The sequence below is a fragment of the Leopardus geoffroyi genome, chromosome D2, assembly GCF_018350155.1.
Source record: "Leopardus geoffroyi isolate Oge1 chromosome D2, O.geoffroyi_Oge1_pat1.0, whole genome shotgun sequence".
Taxonomy (NCBI): domain Eukaryota; kingdom Metazoa; phylum Chordata; class Mammalia; order Carnivora; family Felidae; genus Leopardus; species Leopardus geoffroyi.
Genome location: NC_059334.1, coordinates 34,976,842 through 34,997,303, shown reverse-complemented (window position 1 = coordinate 34,997,303; position 20,462 = coordinate 34,976,842). Strand labels below are relative to the sequence as shown.

The window sequence follows — 20,462 nt, the reverse complement described above, 5'->3', positions numbered from 1 at the left end:
CCTAATTTACCTGAGAAATGTTCCAATAAAAGTACATAAAGAGCCTCCTCATTCTTTAATATAACTATACAACTAGTCCATAATTCATTAGCCTGCTACAATAAATCACCTTGAAAAATATCATTTTAAAATGTATGTATCTGTAAGACACAATCCAGAAATGGAATTGCTGAGTCAAAGGTACAGACACTTAAAATTTTGACAAATGTTGCCATATTGCCAATCACAGAAGTTACTTACATTCCTAACACAATAGATGAGAGTACCTATTTCCTCACAGTCTCAACAACTTGGTATATAATCAAACTTAAGTTTATCTTCATCAATATGAAAGACCAAAATTAGATCACAACATAGTTTTTTATTAAGGTGAAAGTCACATAACATGCAATCAGTCACTCTAAACAGTACCATTCAATGGCATTTAGTATATTCACAATGCCGAGCAACTACCACCCCTCTCTTGGGTCAAAACTTTTATGACCTCAGAAATGCAGCCTGAACTCATTATGTAATCACTCCCCATTTCCCTCTTCCCCCATCCCCTGGTAACCCCTAATCTGCCTTCTGTCTCCATGAATTTACCTATTCTGGATATATCATATAAAAAGAATCATGTACTATGCGACCTTCTGTGTCTGGCTTCTTTCACTTAGCATAAATGTTTTCAAAGTTCATCCAGGTTATAGTATATGTGTTACTAGTTTGCTCTTTTTAATAGCTGAATACTATTTTATTCAGCTTTGAAAATCTGATTATCCATCCATGTGTTGATGGACATCTGGGTTGTTTCCATCTTTTGGGAATTATGAATAATGCTGCTAACATTCATGTACAAATTTCTTTTTTCTTTTTTTTCTTTTTTTGAGAAAAGGAGTGCAAGCGGGGCAGGGGCAGAGGGAAAGAGAGAAAGAATCACAAGCAGGCTCCCATGCCCAACATGGAGCCCCACACAGGGCTCGATCCCATGACCCTGGGATCATGACCTGAGCCAAAATCAAGAGTCGGACACTCAACCAGCTGAGCCACACAGGCGCCCCACTGTCATTATGTTTTAGATGTCTTTTATAAATATCATATAGCTACAGATTTTTTATCCAGCTAGGAACTTTTAATTTAGTAATTCAGCCCACTTAAATTCATTAATATTACTGATATACTTAGGATTATTTTCATATCTTATTATTTGTTTTCTATATGGCCTGTAATTTTAATTCATTTTTTTTCTTTTTTCCTTATTTTATCTTTTGTTGGTGGGGGTGGGGGGGTTGCTAGTTTTTTCTATCTTTTTCTTATTCCCTTAAAGGTTATATACTCTGTTCTTTTTGTGGTCACCTTAAATATTTTAGCATGCATACTTGGCACATTAAAAATCTAAAATAGGGGCGCCTGGGTAGCTCAGTTGGTTAAGCGTCCGACTTCGGCTCAGGTCATGATCTCGCAGTTCATGAGTTCCAGCCCTGCCTCGGGCTCTGTGCTGGCAGCTCAGAGCCTGGAGCCTGCTTCAGAATCTGTGACTCACTCTTTCTCTCTCTCTCTGTCCCTTTCCCACTCACACTCTGTCTCTCAAAAAATAAATGTTAAAAAAAATTTTTTTTAATTTTTTTTTTAATGTTTATTTATTTTTTCGAGACAAAGAGAGACAGAGCATGAACGGGGGCGGGTCAGAGAGAGAGGGAGACACAAAATCCGAAACAGGCTCCAGGCTCCAAGCTGTCAACACACAGCCCGACGCGGGGCTCGAACTCACAGACCGTGAGATCATGACCTGAGCCGAAGTTGGACGCTCAACCGACTGAGCCACCCAGGTGCCCCCCCCTCAAAAATTTTTTAATCTAAAATAAAAGCTGTCCTCTTAGCATAGTTGGCAGTGCATCAGTCTCATGAAAATCTAAAATTAGTCAATATTTCTACCTCCTTCCCAAAGAATGATCTTAGCATGTTTAATTCTCAATCATCCCTTTCCTGACCTTTATGCTACTGTTTCCAAGTTTTGTTTTATGTTTATGTTGTTTTCATGTATAATATGTCCTATCTTTCATTTTAACCTTTATAACTCATTAGATATTACATTGTTATACTATGTAAGTCAAAGTTTGTTTATATTTACCAACAAATTGTTCCATATTTTGGTTAATCATTCCCTCTTATATCTCAGGCCTTACATCTAGAATCATCTGACTTTGTCTGAATTGCATTCTTTAGAATTTTCTCTACTAAGAGAATGCTGATAACAATATGTATCCATTTTTGTTTGTTTGAAAATATCTATTTTGTCCTCCTACTTCAAAGACTATTTCTGTAGTACAGATTTCTAGGTTGACAGCTATTTTATCGCACATTGAAGGTATTATTTCACAATGATGTAACAGCAGAAGCAGAAAGATATAATGACAGAAGAAGTAAGAGAGATGCAGGGCTACAAGCCAAAAAATTGGGGCAGCTTCCAGAAGCTGGAAAAGGCAAAGAAATGGATTATTTCCTAGAATCTTCAGAAGAAACACAACTCTATTAACCCATTTTGGACTTCTGACCTCCAGAACTGGAAGATAATGTTGTGTCTGTTACAACAGTAATATGACACTGTCCGCCAACTGAAATTTACCAGGCATACAAATAGGCATGAAAACACCACCCACAATGAAAAGAAATCATTCAAAAACAACCCAGAAATGACACATATGACAAAATTAATAGACAAGAACGTTAAAACCATTATTATAACAGTATTCCATATGCTCAAAAGCTAAAGGAAAGATTGAGTACATTAAATAGATAAATAAAAGATATAAGAACAAGACTCAATAACTGGAGATGTGTCTCAGATACAAAAACAGACTTTATAAATTACTAACAGATAAGATATTGCATGAAAAAAAGATCAGTGAAATTCAAGTCATAGCAAGTAAAATTATCCAAAATGAAACAGAAAGAACAAAAAGACTTGAAAAAATTAACAGATCATCAGTGAGATGTGGTACAACTCAAAGCAGCCTAATACATGTGCAATTTGAGTCTCCAAAGGAGAGAAAAGGGGGAAAGAGAAAACAGTATTTGAAGAGAGGATGACATAAAAAAAATTTTTTTAATGAACACTATAAAGCTGCAGGTCCAAGAAGCTCAATAAATGCCAAACACAAAAAGCATGAAGAGAACTACACACATCATAAGGAAATTGCTCAAAACCAAGGTTGAAAAGAAAATATTTAAAGTAGTCAGAGAAAAATGACACTTTACATACAAAAGGACAAAGAATAACAACAGACTTCTTGCTAGAAACAATGCAAGCCATAAGACAGTGAAGCAAAGTACTGAAAGAAAAAAAAAAACCATCAATCTAAAAATCTACACCCCAAAAAAAACACATTTCAAAAATTAAGGTGAAATAAAGATTTTTTCAGGTATATAAAAGCTGAAAGAATTCATCGTCAGCAAGCCTGAACTATAGGATATGTCAAAGGAAATCCTTCAGGAAAAAGGAAAATTATACCAGATGGAAATTTGGACTCACAGAAAAAAATGACAACTAACAAAAGACAAGAGGTTATAAATAACAACATGTTAAGTACTGAGTAAATATTAAAAATTATATTATTTAAATATGTTTAAAAGACAATTGACTAAAGCAAGAACTATTTTAAAAGTGAAGTTGAAAAAAGTAAATTTGATCCAGCTGGCTAGATAGACAGTGAGAACTGGCTTTGCCAATGATTAATGGCAGATGCTTTCCATAAATCAAATGAGCCAAATTACATGGAAACATTTAAGACAGGTATATAATACACAATATGGCAGAAAATACATGCTGTAAAACTAGTTACACTTATTTTTAAATGTTTATGGAATTTAAGAAACAAAACTAATGAGCAAGGGGAAAAAGAGTGAGAGAGAGAAGCCAAGAAACAGACTCTTAACTGTTAAGTACAAATTGATGATTACCAGAGGGGAAGTGGGTTGGGGGATGGGTGAAATAAGTGATGGGGATTAAGGAGTGCACTTGTGATGAGGAGCACTGGGTAATGTATGGAAGTGTTGAATTATTACATTGCACACCTGAAACTAACATAGCACTGTATGTTTACACTGGAATTAAAATAAATAAAAATGTTTCAATGAAAACTTTAAAATATTCAAGAGAAATACTTCAAAAGACCTTTAGGGACAGCCAACCACTCATTGAAGACATTTAGTTAAAGAGCACTGGCATCTTGCTTCAAGAGATTTCATATCCATTCCCTCGAATTCAAACACTTCTCTCTCCCCGCTCTCTCTCCCCCCTAACCACTACTTACTCTCTTAGACCCTGCCTTTAAATGACTCTTCTATCAGGAAACCATCCCAAATCTACAAGTACACCTCCTATGTGCTCCCATGAGACTGCTCACACCCTCTCAGTTTAGTTTTCTCTATTTCCCACAAGACTTTAAGTTCAACAAGGCTAAGAACCTTGTCTATCTTGTTCATTAATGTCTTCAGAGAATGCCCAACACATAACAAATGTTCAGTAAATATTTGCTGAATGAGTAAATAAATGAATTTTCACCCAGTATAGGCAATCAGGAATTTTCACCCATAGAGATCATTAACTTTAAAAAGTCACAAAACTTGGTTTTGTTCCCAGGTGACATGAACCCTGATGAAATTAAAGCAAACAAACAAGAATCACAGAATGCAACTGTTGTACTACACCTACTTGCAAGGATTCGATTACTGCCTAAGTGTTTCAAATTTGGAAAAAAATAAAAAAACAAAAATAAATAAATGAAAGGAATAACCATCATGGAGAAAAGAAACAGAAAAAAGATGATGAAATCAAAAGGCTTTGCAGGAATCAATTTGATTCTCCACTAATGGTTCCCTTGTGTGGTAAACTGATAGGTCTAAAACAGACACTGTACCATTTTTCTACAATAAGACATCTGATCTGTACATTAAAATTTAATGGCATTCATAAAAGCCAAACAAATCCCACCATGACTAACCAGTAGTCAGAAACAGACAGAAGTCTCTTTCGTCTGCGGAAAATGAGATTTTAAACATTCAAGCTGCCTCACTTCTTAAAGTGATCTCCTACTTTTTTTAAGTCTTTTTTTTTTTATTTTTAAAAAATGTGTCTTTATTTTTGAGAGACAGAGAGACAGAGAGCAAGTGGGGGAGGGGCCGAGAAAGAGGGAGACACAGAATTAGGAAGCAGGCTTCAGGCTCCAATGCAGTCAGCACAAAACTCCACGTAGAGCTTGACCTCACAAAACACAAGATCATGACCTGAGCTGAAGTCGGATGTTCAACCGACTGAGCCACCCAGGTGCCCCAATCTCCTTTTTAACACAAATCCAAAATTTTTAAAAAGCATTTCAGAGAATGACAATAGGAAAAAGGTCTGTTTCCTAAACAATTATATATCTTGACTCTATCCTAATAATATTGATTTAGATACTTTAAATCAATCAAGTGTATCACAAGTTAAAACTTCTCTCTGCCTTTGAGTCTTCAACATAAATTAATAGAAAATTCTTATGCTTTAGATCAATGGACTAATGACAGCCTCACAGGACCCAAAATATGTTCACTCATAAGCTACTAAATCCATTCTCTCCAGAATTACACATGATATACTTGATACAATTTAAGATATATAAAGATCCCAAACTACTCAGTTCCATGTGATTTCAGTGATCACTTTATCAAGCTTAAGTTTATGCTGAATTTTTAATTTAAGAAATATAAGAGAAAAACAGATCCAGAAATTATAAAGATTACCTTAAGTCATTTTTAAAGCTTCTACCAGAATGCACCCACTCTTAAATTACTTGAATTTAATTCTTCATCCATCTGTTCATCTAACATATTGAGGACCTACTGCATGCTATAAGATACCCAGGAATAGAAAGTATTTTTAAGGGGTGTCTGGGTGGCTCAGTCGGTTGAGCGTCCGACTTCAACTCAGGTCATGATCTTGCAGTCCGTTAGTTCGAGCCCCGCATCGGGGTCTGTGCTGACAGCTCAGAGCCTGGAGCCAGTTTCAGACTCTGTGTCTCCCTCTTTCTTCTCTCTTCCCCAACTCATGCTCTCTCTCTTCTCAAAAATAAACGTTAAAAAAAAATTTTTTTTAAAAAAAGAAAGTATAGGGGCGCCTGGGTGGCGCAGTCGGTTAAGCGTCCGACTTCAGCCAGGTCACGATCTCGCGGTCCGTGGGTTCGAGCCCCGCGTCGGGCTCTGGGCTGATGGCTCAGAGCCTGGAGCCTGTTTCCGATTCTGTGTCTCCCTCTCTCTCTGCCCCTCCCCCGTTCATGCTCTGTCTCTCTCTGTCCCAAAAATAAATAAACGTTGAAAAAAAAATTAAAAAATAAAATAAAATAAAATAAAAATAAAAAAAGAAAGTATTTTTAAGTCCCTACTTTTAAGGGGTTACAACTTTGGTAGGAGGAGACATACATGTAAACAAACAAATATAAATTAGTATTTAGAAGTACCTCCAGCAGAGGATAAGGGGACATAAAAGTAGAAGTAGTCCTTTTTACTTGGGAAATTAGGAAAGTGGTGATAGAGAAGGTGGAGACAACATTGCTCCTGCCTCAGAAGCTCAGCACTACTTAGAAAGATGATCCTCTTCACAGCATCTTGGGAGTTGTTTTTCCAATGGGATAATATTCCCTCTCTCTCTTACCGTCCCTTCCTCTCTCTCTCTCTCTCTCTCTCTCTCTCTCTCTCTCTCTCTCTCTCTCACACACACACACACAAACAGTTCTTTCTGTGAAAAATACCATGCATTTGCCATAGGTGTGGTTTGACCAGAGAGGGCAGCCTACTATCACTAAGTACAGGTAACTCATTCACTCTGAAACCAAACAATCTCCCATCTGCTTCTGTAAAAAAAAAAAATCAACCAGCAAATCCCAGCTCACTGATTCAGCAGAGGGAAAAAGAGAGTGCCCTGGAACAAAATAATGTCAGGGAGACAGTCTAATAGGCCTATTTAGACATATACCGCTCCATAATATAAAACTAAATGGGGTGCCTGGGTGGCTCGGTTGGTTGGGTGTCCGTCTTTGGCTCAGGTCATGATCTCACAGCTCATGAGTTCAAGCCCTGCGTTGGGCTCTGTGTTGACAGCTCGGAGCCTGGAGCCTGCTTTGGATTCTGTGTCTCCCTCTCGCTCTGCCCCGCCCCCATTCACACTCTGTCTCTCTCTCCTTCAAAAATAAATAAACATTTAAAAAAAATTTTTTTAACTGAAAACCTCTCTGAAACATTCAACAAGTGAAACTATACCTCACCTCAAAAAAATATGTTGGGGTAGTCAGGTGTGGGGGGGAACAATCCTGTATCAAATTCACTGATAAAATCTGAACTGGGGTGCCTGGGTGTCTCAGTGGGTTAGTTGTCCGACTACAGCTCAGGTCATAATCTCACGGTCCATGACTTTGAGCCCCGCATCGGGCTCTGTGCTGACAGCTCAGAGCTTGGAGCTTGCTTCGAATTCTGTGTCTCCCTCTCTCTCTGTCACCCCACCCCAAAAAAGAAATAAATATTTAAAATAAAATTTTTTAATCTGAACTTAGCAAGTACAGCCATTTAGGTTATACATACTATCACACACACACACACATACACACACACACAAATGCATTCTGTTTGCCAAAGACTGAAGTGCTATGGAGAAGAACACCTGAAAATTTGATTTCATGGAAGTCGGATTACCCTGGAGCACACCCAAAGAAGCATATACTTTGGGTCTTGTCCTTTCAAGAGAGAGAGATGGTTAGGCCACAAGCATGTCCAATCACACAAAACAACATTTGCAAAATGGGAAGGTAACAGACAAAAGAAAGAAAACACAATCAACTGGTCAGTGAGGCTTTCCCTACTGTGGCCACTGCGCCCAGCACCTCCATCACTGCCATTACCGACCAGGTTAGCCTTGACATAAGTATTTGGCAGGCAAAACGGCCTGTCAAGGCTATTCCTTCTCTCATCTTAATCCCTGTTGAGGCTTTCCTTTCCTTGCCATCTAGGTAGGGTCTCTCAGAGATCAAGAAAGGCCCAGATCACTTCCAAGTTTGAGAAGTCCATCATATTTAAAAATGAAGAAATGCCAAAACAGGGTCATAAAAATGGTTGGTATAGACTTAAGTGTTTACATTTAATAATTTTAATTGCATGAAAAACACCTTTTAAGGCTCCTTTTTCTCTATGACTATATATGGTCTCATTTGAAAGGAATATTAAAGTCCAGGCCTGAGAGACTGGGGGTAGGGTAAGGGTCAGGCTCTCAAACTCTCTTTGCTTTCCCATATTTAGAGCCTAGTCTCAGCCACAAGTATGATGAGTGAAAATGACTGCTGAGGCTTCAAAAATTCCCCCTTCACCAGGCATTTAAGCGTTTAAATTGTTAACCTGAGGAACAAGCTCCAGTGAAATTCCAGCCATCAGCAACTGGCAGTTCAGCCTTTCTAGTATCCCTCAAATACGAAGTACTGCCTCTATAATCCATTCATTTCATCCTCAGATCTTATATACATAGGATTAAAAAGTAATAATAAAAATAATGTGAAGATCACAAAAGACTCAGGGAGTTGTGTGAAAATAAACTTTTCTTTTATATACTGGCCATTTGGCATAAATTTTACTTTGAAATAGCAAAAGTAGATTCATCCTGTGGCATCCCAGAGCTAGGACTAGCCAATATGCTTTGGTCCCAGTGTTACCATTTTGAGAAAGGTCAAGGATCCTCAGCCATTAGTCATCTAGAAACCTGAGTGATGGCCACAAGAATAGTTACAGTTTTTAGGAGGGAGTCAGGAACACAGAGTACAATGACAAACTTTAATCTAGTTCATGTAGCAAGTACACAGCAGCCACTCACCCATGTGTACACTGTGTGATAACACTAAAACAGGCTGTTCCAACCCTGTGCTCCCAGATTTAAAGATCCTACAGGCCTCATCCACGAATTATTCCTATCCCTCTCCTAACTCAGTGATAGCACAGGACACTACATGTATACACCCAAAACTAAAATTAAAAACCACAGTGAATCATACTTAAAACATTCAAAGCCTTTCAAGGGCCACACCAACCTCTTTTTGCTAGAATATGTACATTGAGATACCAACACCACAGGCTCACTAAATTCTTTTATTTCAGATGAGAGTAGGAGAGTATGCGACCAGTTTTCACTTCACCTTCAAACAAAACAGGATTCTGCCAGAGCCAACAGATAACTGAAAAGGAAGTGGCACGTGGGCAAGGCGGATGAGAAGTGTCACCTCTGTCCAAGCCACATGCTCTTCAAGTTTTGGCAGGCCACTTATTTGAAAGGTACAGTATGAGTCATACCCTCTGAATCCTTTAAAGCCTGAATGACTAGTCATAGTCTTTCTCCCCATTGCCTTCACCCCCTGTTCAAATCTGACATCTGATAAGGGAGAGGAGATTCCAAGCCTGCAAAGTTCAGGCAAGAAATCTGCTACCTGTAGGTCCTTTGGCTCCTATGGCTCTTCCTCTCTCTCATGCTAGGATTACAGCAGAAACAGATGAACATAGAAGTAAGTGTGTCTTACAGATACCAGTAGATTTTTAATGTATCTTAAGGCTGTTGTGATGACTAAAACAAAACTTTATTTTAAAACATTAGAGGCCTGACTGATAGCCCTGGAGGAGCAGAGGATGGAGGCGAAGAAGCCCAGAGTGATGGCAGGCACTGTGAAGCTGGAGGACAGGCAGCGGCTGGCCCAAGAGGAGGAGAATTAAGCCAAGTGCCTGGCCATCAGGATGATGAAGCAGGAGAAGTATCTTTATAACAAGATCATATTTGGCAAGAGGCACAAAATCCAAGAGGACACCAAATTGGCAGAGAAGCATAAAGCCCACAACGAGGCTGTGAGGTCTCAGAGGAAGGCCAGGGAGGCCAGGTCCATGTGAGTGGCAGCAGCCTCTTGATGGGCAAGGCCCGCCCCTGGCAGCTGAACTTGGCACCGGCAAGCCAGAAGACCCAGACTTGGTGGCAGACCAGAGTCTCTTCCCTTTTCATCCCCTTGCTCCCACTGCCGGCCCTGGCTTCCTCTCAAGCTGTCTGGCTGGAGGCCCAGCCTCCCTTAGCTGGAGCTCCCTGCTGGTGGCTGGGCAAAGGAAAGGCTTCTGTGCCAGCCCAACTTGATGCTCCCAAGAGTCAGTGACATGGGGGGCAGAAGCCTGACCAGCCCTTCACCAGCTGCTCCCTGTTCCCTGCTTTCTGCAGTGCACCCCTCCCCCCCCCCCACAATTGGATGGGTGATTTTCCTGCTGCTGTGATGGGGTGAGGGTGGGGAAGCATTTGTTATTAAACAGCTGGAGTTTGGGGAAAAATAAATACAGAAAACATTATAAAATCACTTCACCGTTTGTTCTTATTCACTCCTTATCAAATAATAACAAGTCTATTATTATTTGATGGTCCTTACACTAAAAAAGTTGACAGTCACTGTTCTACAGCACAATGTAATGAATGAGTTAGAGGTATAAATGCCTAAACACAAAATGAGGTGGAATAGACACAATAAGAGAATACTTTTACTTATGAAAAAAACTGCCAAATACTAAGATATGGTCTTTAAAAATCTTGAGATACAAGTCAACAGTAGACTAACATCAGCCAAAAGTCATTCTCAAAAAAGGACTATAAATAACAAAATAATTGACAGAATTTAGGACCCAGGAGAATCATAACCTTATAACCACTTACTATATATAACCTTATAACCTATAACCACTTACTAATCATAACCTTATAACCACTTACTTCTATTGCTTTGAAATATATAAAGCTAGGGACGCCTGGGTGGCGCAGTCAGTTAAGCGTCCGACTTCAGCCAGGTCACGATCTCGCGGTCTGTGAGTTCGAGCCCCGCGTCAGGCTCCAGGCTGATGGCTCAGAGCCTGGAGCCTGTTTCCGATTCTGTGTCTCCCTCTCTCTCTGCCCCTCCCCCGTTCATGCTCTGTCTCTCTCTGTCCCCCAAAAAACAAATAAACGTTGAAATATATAAAGCTAAAACTGACAATTATGAGAAAAACTGACAAACCCACAATTACTATAGATTTCAAGATACATCATCATAAGCTGATAATTCAGACAAACAAAATAGTAAGGCTATAAACAGTTTGATCAATAATATTTAGGGGTGACTGGCTGGCTCAGTCAGTAGAGCACACGACTCTTGATCTCAGGGTTGTGGGTTCAAACCCCACTTTGGGTGTAGTGATTACTTAAAAATAAAACTTTAAAATAATAATAATATTTTATACACTGACCTAACGATATAAAGAAAACCCTAACCCAAGCAAAAGAGAATATACTTTCTTTTTAAAAAATTTTTAATGTTTGTTTATTTTTGAGAGAGAGAGACACACAGCGCGATGGAGATATAGAATCTGAGGCAGACTCCAGGCTCTGAGCTGCCAGCACAACACTGGACATGGAGCTTGAATGCACAAACTGTGAGATAATGACCTGAGTCAAAGCCAGATGCTTAACCGACTGAGCCACGCAGGCTCCCTGAGAATATACTTTCTTTTCAAGCACACATAGCACACAAAACTGACCACATATTATATCACAAGAGAATTTCCAAGAATTGATATTATATCATTCATGTTTTGGGCAAATGCAATTAAATTAGAAATAGAACAATAAAAAGATAGTAAAAAGATTTTTGAAATTTTTTAAATATACTCCTGAATAAAGCATATTATGAAGGAGGAATTCACAACCAAAATTACAACTATTAAATGTCTATAGCTGGAAAATTCACAATCCCATTTACAAATGCATCAAAAAGAATAACATACCTAGTAATTAAGTTAACCAAGGAGGTGAACGACCTATATATTGAAAACAAGACATCAATGAAATAAACAGAAGACACAAACAGAAAGGTGTTCCATGCTCATGGATTAAAAGAACTATTATTGTTAAAATCTCCATCCTACCCAAACCAATTACAGATTCAATGCAATCCCTCTCAAAATTCCAGTGGCATTTTTCACAGAAATAGAACAAACAATCCTAAACTTTGTATGGAACCATAAAAGACCCCAAGTACACAAAGCTATCTTGAGAAAGAAGAACAATGCTGGAGGCATCACGCTCCCTGGTTTCAAACTATGTTACAAAGCTACAGTAATTAAAACAGTATGGTACTGGCATAAAAACAAACACACAGATCAATGCAACAGGAGAGCCCAGAATAAACCCACACATATATGGTCAATATGACAAAGAAGTAAAGAATATACAGTGGTGAAAGGACAGTCTCTTCAATAAATGGTGTTGGTAAAATTGGACAGACACATGCCAAAGAATAAAACTGGACCTCTATCTTCTATCACTCACAAAAATTAACTCAAAATGGATCAAAGACTTGAATATAAAACCTGAAACCATGAAACTCCTAGCGGATAACGTAAGTGGTAAAGCTCCTCGACACTGGTCTTGGCAACGATTTTTCTAATCTGAACAACAAAAGCAAAAGCAACAAAACCAAAAATAAGTGGAACTACATCATACTAAAAATCTGCACAGCAAAGGAAGCCATCAGCCAAATGAAAAGGCAACCTACTGAACAGGAGAAAATATCTGCAAATCATATATCTGATAAGGGGCTAATATCCAAAATACATGAAGAACTCCTACAACTCAAGAACAAAAAAACAAACAATCCAATTTAAAAATGGGCAGAAGAGGGGCACCTGAGTGGCTCAGTTGGTTAAGTGTTCAACTTCGGCTCAGGTCATAATCTCACAGCTTGTGAGGTTCAAGCCCCACATCGGGCTCTGTGCTGACAGCTCAGAGCCTGGAGCCTGCTGCAGATTCTGTGTCTCTCTCTCTCTGCCCCACCCCCATGAGTGCTATCTCTCTCAAAAATAAATAAACATTAAAAAAAATTTTTTAATGGGCTGAAGAAAAAAAATAAAAAATAAAATCAAATAAAAATGGGCAGAAAATATGAATGGACATTTTTCCAAAGAAGACATACAAATGGCGAACAGGCACATGAAAGGATGCTCTGTATCAATGATCATTAAGAAAACGCAAATCAAAACCACAAGGAGAGATCACCTCACCTAGACAGAACGGCTATTATCAAAAAAACTAGAAATAACAAATGCTGGCAAAGATGTAAAGAAAAGGGAACTCTTGTACATTGTTGGTGGGAATGTAAACAGGTGCAGCCACTCTGGAAAACATTATGGAGGTTTCTCAAAAAATTAAAAATATAACTATCATATGATCCAGCAACTCTTCTTCTGGGTATTTACCCAAAGAAAATGAAAACACTAACTTGAAAAGATATATGCACCATGTTCACTGCAGTATTACTTATTACAATAGCCAAGATATGGAAACAACTTAAGTATCCATTGATGGATGAATGGATAAAGAAACTGTGGTGTGTGTGTGTGTGAGTGAAATATAGATATGAAATGAAATATACACGAAGAGTGAAATCTTAGTATTTGCAACAACATGGATGGACCTTGAGAGAATTATGGTAAGTGAAATAAGTCAGACAAAGACAAATACCACATCACCTCTCTTATATGTGAAAGCAATAAATCAAATGGATGGATGGATGGATGGACGGATGGATGGACGGAGGAATAACCAACCAACCAACCAACCGACTGACGGACCAAGCTCATAGATACAGAGAAGAGATTGGTGGTTGCCAGAGGCAGGGGTTGGGAGTGAGAGAAATGGGTGAACTGCTTTTATCTTTTTCTTTAGTTTAAATACATTGAATAACAAAAAGTACCTATAGCTGCTTCCAAACTTGTAGTAGAACTTAGAACAAAATTAAGAGTCTAAACTATATTTATTTAAAAACAAGAAGACTGAACATAAAGACTGAAATATTGAAAATAAGGCATTTAAATAATAAACTTAATATGGAATGAATAAGTCACAGGAATAAAAGTTATAGTATAAGAAATAAAGTCAATGGTGTTGTATGGTGACAAATGGCACCTACACTTACGAGCAAGCACAAAGGATAAACTTGTCAAATCTCTATGTTGTACACCTGAAACTAATATAACATCGTATGTCAACTATACTTCAATTAAATAAAAAATAAATAATAAGCTTAAAGTAAATAATAAACATTAAAGAAGAATTCTGGGGGGATATAATAAAACATAAATTTCTAAATGAGTGATAAATAAAGAAAAAAGGCAGAACTAAATAATACTGAACAAAAAAAGTGATATAACTAGAGACGTAACTCAGATGAAAAATAATAATAGGTTATTATGAACTTCATACTAATAAACTTGTGAGCTTAGGTGAATGGATAATTTCTTAGAAAAGTATCAGATTATCAAAGTTGACTCAAAACAAAAAAAAGCCCAAAGTTGACTCAAAATGAATTTAAAACCTGAGTTACAAAAAAAAAAAAAAGACAATGAATAACCAAGTTTCTTTCTCTCAAAGACACTAGACCCAGAGTTTTACATGTAAGTTTGGCCAAACTTTCAAAAAACAGATAATCTTTATTTTCTGTAAACTGTTTCAAAGACTAGAAAAAGCTCTTATATCATGAAGTTAAAATAACCTTGACACCAGAACCAGATAAGAACAGAACAAGAAAATTATAGATCAAGACACCCCATGAACAAAGAAGCAATATCCTTCAAAAATATTAGCAAATTGAATTTAGCACTGCATTTTCTTTTTAAAATCACAACCAAGCAGGGTTTATCGCAGAAAATTGATATTCATGTAGTAGACCAGAGACTATCTTATCAAGTAATGGATAAAAATTGCATTATCATCTCAATAGATACAGAAAGAACTTTAAATAAAAACAAGCAATCATGTTTTTAGTTTTTGGGTTTTTTTTAAAAGACCTTACTACAGGCAACAATAAATGAGGGGAAATTTTTCTCTGAGTAAAGTTTAAAAAGCAACTAACTTTATTTGAAGAAAATGAATAAGAAAAAAAGATTGAGAAGCCAAGGAAGGAGGGTAATAATCACCAATGTCTTTCCCCCCTCCCCCAGGTACTTTCACATTCATTATCTCATACATTTAAGCATCACAGTAATTATGTTATAAGTTCTTACAATGAAGACAGAAAAAGAGTCTTAGCATATCGGAATGAGCACAGCCTGGGAGCCAGTCCAGGGTTTGAATCCTAACCTCTGACATTGATGTATTGGGTGACTTTGCAACAAGTTACTGAGCTTCTCCAAGTCGTAGCTTCCTCAACTGCAAGATGAGATGAATTAAATAATACAACTTAGGGCTACCTAGATGGCTCAGTCAGTAAGCATCTGACTCTTGATTTCAGCTCAGGTCAAGCTCTGCAGCCTGCTTGGGATTCTCTCTCTCCCTCTCCCTGCTGTTCCCCCCTCCCCTTCCACATGAACATGTACTCTCTCTCTCACTCTCTCTCTCTCAAAAATAAACATTAAAAAATCATAATAGTACAACTTAAAATATCCAGTTCACAAAAGGTGCTCAAGAAATGGAGCTATTGTTATAAGGTTCTTTTGCTGTACTAAGGAAAGAGCAATAAAGATTTTAAACAGATGTGGGAAAAAAATTTTCAATCTTGAGAACTTCTTGATTTGGGACTTGACCTATATATGGACAGTCAAGGTAATAATTAAGGGAATACCTGTGTCTAATTATTTATAGTGTTTGTTTGGTTTGGGGCAGTAGGGCTGACATAGACAATGACCTCAATTCATCTATAAAATAAAGCAGCTGGATTAAATAATCTCTAGGATTCCTTTTAACTTTAAAATGTTACGAATTTAACTTCTTTATAGCTTAAGAGTTGCAAGACATCACAATACATCACAAATTACACGTGTAATATTCCTTCTCTGGAAATACTTAGGAAAAGTGTAAACTGTTATCTTCTAAGAGTGGTATAAAAGTAGCACTGCCTTGGAGAGGACGATGGACTACATGACCCTCATGGAAGGTCAGATTGTGGAAAGACCGTGGATTCAGAAGAAGCCATGAAACCACCAATAGGAAACATGTCCTGCCACATACAAGCTGAGCCAACCTTGGGTGAGTTAAAGTTTGTCAAGCCTCAGTTTTTTACCTGTAGAATTACTTTATTAATATCCTGAAGTTGATGTTCTCAGAATTACATGAGAAAATGAAAATACATAAGTACCTGGCCCAATAATATGCTTTTCAAAAAGGTGAGTTCCCTTGGTCCCTTGAGTTCCTTTCAATCATATGATTTTGATTACTCTCTAGAAATCGAAGCCAAAGAATTACACATTAAAATTGTGTATGATTTCTTAATCATAAAGGGTATACAAAGTAAACCAAGGATCAAATCTTTGCCAAACTGTTTAGAACTCTTCTGCAAATCAATAATACTGACTCAGAGTTCATTATTGACAAGACTCAAAAGTTAAACCATTTTTGTTTAAGAAAGTCCCTGAAGGGGCGCCTGGGTGGGCTCAGTCAGTTGAGCATCTGACTTCGGCTCAGGTCATGATCTCATCAGTTGATGAGTTCGAGCCCCACGTCAGGCTCTGTGCTGACAGCTCAGAGCCTGGAGCCTGCTTCAGATTCTATGTCTCCTTCTCTCTCTGCCTCTCCCCTGTTCATGCTCTGTCTCTCTCTGTCTCAAAAATAAATAAACATTAAAAAACAATTTTTTTTTAAAAAGTCCCTGAAAAACAGTAGTACCCAAATATGTTTAATATGGCAAGTTCAAAGGTGAACTATTTAAAGTTTGGGTGTTTGCTCTAGGTCAAAAATGAAGCAAGTCAGCTGGCAGATGTGAATAGTCTCACAGAACCTTGGTCATCTATGTTGAGACACAAATCTTCTCTTAAACAGCAATGGAAATAATCACACACACACACAAAAAAAAAACCCAAGTTAAAAAAATAAAGCATTAGGATCGCACATTAGGCCCAGATAAGCAAAGTGCATTGAGTGGTATAATCAAAGAATTAATTCTAAAAAGAGATATTCTGGGCACATTCATTGAGAAGAACGTTTAAAAATACAAATTTCATCACAGATTATTTTGAGTGTTCAAGATCATAAGCAAAGAAAAAGCTAAATATACAGGCTGGTGATCTAAAAATATGACACTACTACATTAGGTCAAAGAGATCTAAATTAAATGTAAGCATGTTTCAATCCTTTTCAAATGTCTTCTTTGTAGGACATGAGTATCAACCAAGGTAAAATTGTGCTTAACTAATAAAGTTTTTAAGAGTTAAAACAAGGTAATTTTCTAGGAAATATGATTAATGCTAATCATGCAGATTGTCAACAGTACATAAGCCCTTTCACACAGTATTTTAGAAACATTCTTTTATTCAATAGGCCTAGACATCACAATATGTTTCAAAAATAATCCAAGCTGGTGAATGATTTCAAGCAGACTGTTCAGAGCAGCACTGAGACAGAAACTGGCAACACTTTGCAGTTCTACATGAAACTATCATTTGCCTGCCAAGAAACAAAGCCACTGATGCCCTTTTTAAGGAGTTCATAGCACTAGACCACCTCACAAGTGACACATTTTGATACATTCAGATACTGAACACTCTTATACAGGGTCCATAAACTGCCTTCCTTTTCATTTATTTATTTTTTATTTTTTTAACATTTATTTATTATTGAGACACACAGAGAGAGCACGAGCAGAGGAGGGGCAGACAGACAGGGAGACAAAGAATCCAAAGTAGGCTCCAGGCTCTGAGCTGTCAGCACAGAGCCTGACGCAGGGCTTGAACTCACAAACTGCGAGTTCATGACCTGAGCCGAAGTCGGACACTTAACTGACTAAGCCACCCAGGCGCCCCTCCTTTTCATTTCTGTTCCATTGCAGAAATAAGAATGAAATTCCATGCACACTACAACAGCAATTTTTCCAAGGCAAATAAAATAGTTTGCCATAAACATTTACCTATAAGGAATCCATCTGAAGTAAATCCACACTGACAGAAAATGGATCCGGGAGGTTCACATGGCTTACTTTCTTTCCTCCACTAGCACCTATTATTCATCCAGTATTTGGCTATGAACTCTGGAAAACCACTTCCAGCTTGTCATCTTACTGCTCAAGAACTGGAAAGCTTCTCTGCTACTCAATTCCAAGTTCCTCTGCCTGGCTTTCAAGGGCCTTTATCACCTGGCAGAACTTAGCTCAGCCCCTACTACTCCCAACATGACTGACCCTCTCCTCACAGGCCCCATGAATTGCTCATGCAATTCATTCCACCCAGAGTATTTTCCTTTTCCCCACATCCATCTTCCCAAGTTCCATTTCCCACAGGAAGCTTCTTTCTACTATTCCTACTTACAACAATAGCACTTTCTCTGAATTCCTATTATATAGTGAAAGTCAGTCTGCATTACAGCTCTTTAATTTCAAACTTTTTAAAGCATCTTTTTACTTCTTTTTTTTTTTTTTTTAAGATTGTTTTCAAGCAATCTCTACACCCAGCATGGGGCTTAAACTCACAACCCCAAGATCAAGAGTCACATGCTCCACAAATTGAGCCAGCCAGGTGCCCCCTTCTTAAAGCATTTTTTAAAAATTTCTCTGCAGCAGCTTTCCACCTTTGTTCCTCCATGACAACACAGAAGAATAAAACCCACATGTATGACATACCCCCAAGTAAAGCATTTACAAATGTGGCTATTTTATTACTACTAATAAATAACTTATAATACATCTTACAAGTGATTAGTGTGCTACACATAATAGAAGGTGATCAATAAATAGTTAATTAACCAATTAGTGTGTCCAGCACATTAATCAATCAATTACACATAAATATTACTGCTGCTGCTGCCTGATAAGGATGATGATTGACGATGATGCAAAATACTCTTCTCCTGACAGTCTCTACAGGAACACATGACTTCTTACGGGGCAAATCTAACCAATATTATAACAGTACAGCAGGGACATTATACCCCTGAAGTTTATGAAGATTGAGACAGTTTCTATGGCAATCATCGTGCAATCCCACACGTCCTGTGCAACAGTGTGGCTATTACTTCAATCTTGGGTAAAATTAGTAAACTGTAAACTCTGCTAGTGCAGTTAGAGATCAGATAACTCTTACTCCACCCAAGAGAAAGACTTCCTGTAACAATGCAAATCTTGCTCCATATTAAAATGTTCTTGCTTTTATAGTAAGGAATTGCTCAAGCATTGGAAGTCCCTCAATGAGAATTATAACTCAGATATATAGTTTTAACTGATATGAAATGTTTTCTCCAACATGTCAACATGCTCTCAATTGCCAGTCACACAAATAAGACTATGATTTGATTTTGACACCCCCAAGTCCTAAAAATGCCAAAAATCCTGAAAATATCGTATCTTGCCCCGAAAAAAATCTCTAAACATATTTCAGACTGCTTAGATATAAATCTATCTACAGACCAAGAGCATTCTGTTTTCTCTAGTACTGACATTCTACCATTCTAGGAGTAGAAATAGATCCAAGAATAAATTTTTGAAACTTTTATTCTTTAGTGTTGCCTAAGCAGACACTATTAGAAGTGCTTGTAAAAGTAGATGACAGAGGAAGCTCTGTCATGCCCTGGAAACCTCCAAACATCAACGAAACAGCCCAAAAGAATGTCCTACTCAACAGTTCCAAGGATGTCATTAATTGCTTCCATCTGTTTCTCTCTGTCCCCTCCCCCTTCAAGTCAAGGCATCTACAAAAACGTTCTGCTTCATTTTGCATTTGCATTCTGAAGAAAAGTAAGAAAAGCATAAAGAGCTATAATGTTTTAAACTGTGGAATATTTGCCCCCCCAAATCTGTTTGACAGCCACAGCCATATTGTTGATTTTACCCTGTGCTATTTTCAAGTAACATATTAAGTTAATTGAAAGGAATCTATTCAAAGTCCCCCCAACCTCCCAGCCAAGCTTACAGGTAAAACTCACAGGTGTCTGCACTTGGTCCTAACTCTGCTTTTTTAGGTCACAGGGCCTATATTCTCAGAAAACAGACCCCAACTACAGAACATACTCTTCTCTAGTCAGACCACAACCCACATCCTGGAGGAGCCCCAGACAGAGCAGCTTGAAAAAACACGCCATCTTCTACTCTACCTGGCCGAGAGTCGACCCTCTCTCCACACACTGTGTCCCCTCTCAACATCCTTTAAAACCCCTTACAAGGCTCAGCCTGACAGAAACTTGTGGCCGACATCTCTCTTGATGTCTGGCCCCTCTCCTCCCTTAGAGAGTGAATAAACTCTGTCCTGCCTGTCTGGACATGCTTTGTGCAATTCCCTAACAGCTTTGGTGGCCCATAAGAGGACTGGCCATTACCTACTGACCGGAATCCATCTCAACCAGATCGCCTTCTCAACTTATCTCAGGTGAGTCAAATTTTCATTTTCAGGAGGGCGCTTTGAGATCTTGAGCACTGACAGCAATCACCCACCAGGTGTTGGCCAAT

At 38.1% G+C, this 20,462-nt stretch overlaps 1 protein-coding gene and 2 long non-coding RNA genes across 5 annotated transcripts in view; 2 read left to right on the top strand and 1 right to left on the bottom strand.

Annotated features, from left to right (window-relative positions):
* The window catches only part of VCL (vinculin), a 110,446-nt gene that overhangs the window by 48,046 nt on the left and 41,938 nt on the right, over window positions 1-20,462 (bottom strand). The gene's annotated exons all lie outside the window — the stretch shown is intronic.
* On the top strand, window positions 863-9,750 carry LOC123577415. Its single transcript, XR_006701829.1, has 3 exons — window positions 863-876; window positions 6,548-6,552; window positions 9,638-9,750. It is a non-coding gene; the product is annotated as an uncharacterized LOC123577415 (long non-coding RNA).
* Window positions 20,279-20,462, top strand: part of LOC123577416 — a 74,721-nt gene continuing 74,537 nt past the window's right edge. For both annotated transcript variants that reach the window (XR_006701832.1, XR_006701830.1), the window contains exon 1: window positions 20,279-20,382. This is a non-coding gene — a long non-coding RNA (uncharacterized LOC123577416). The remainder of the gene's footprint in view (window positions 20,383-20,462) is intronic.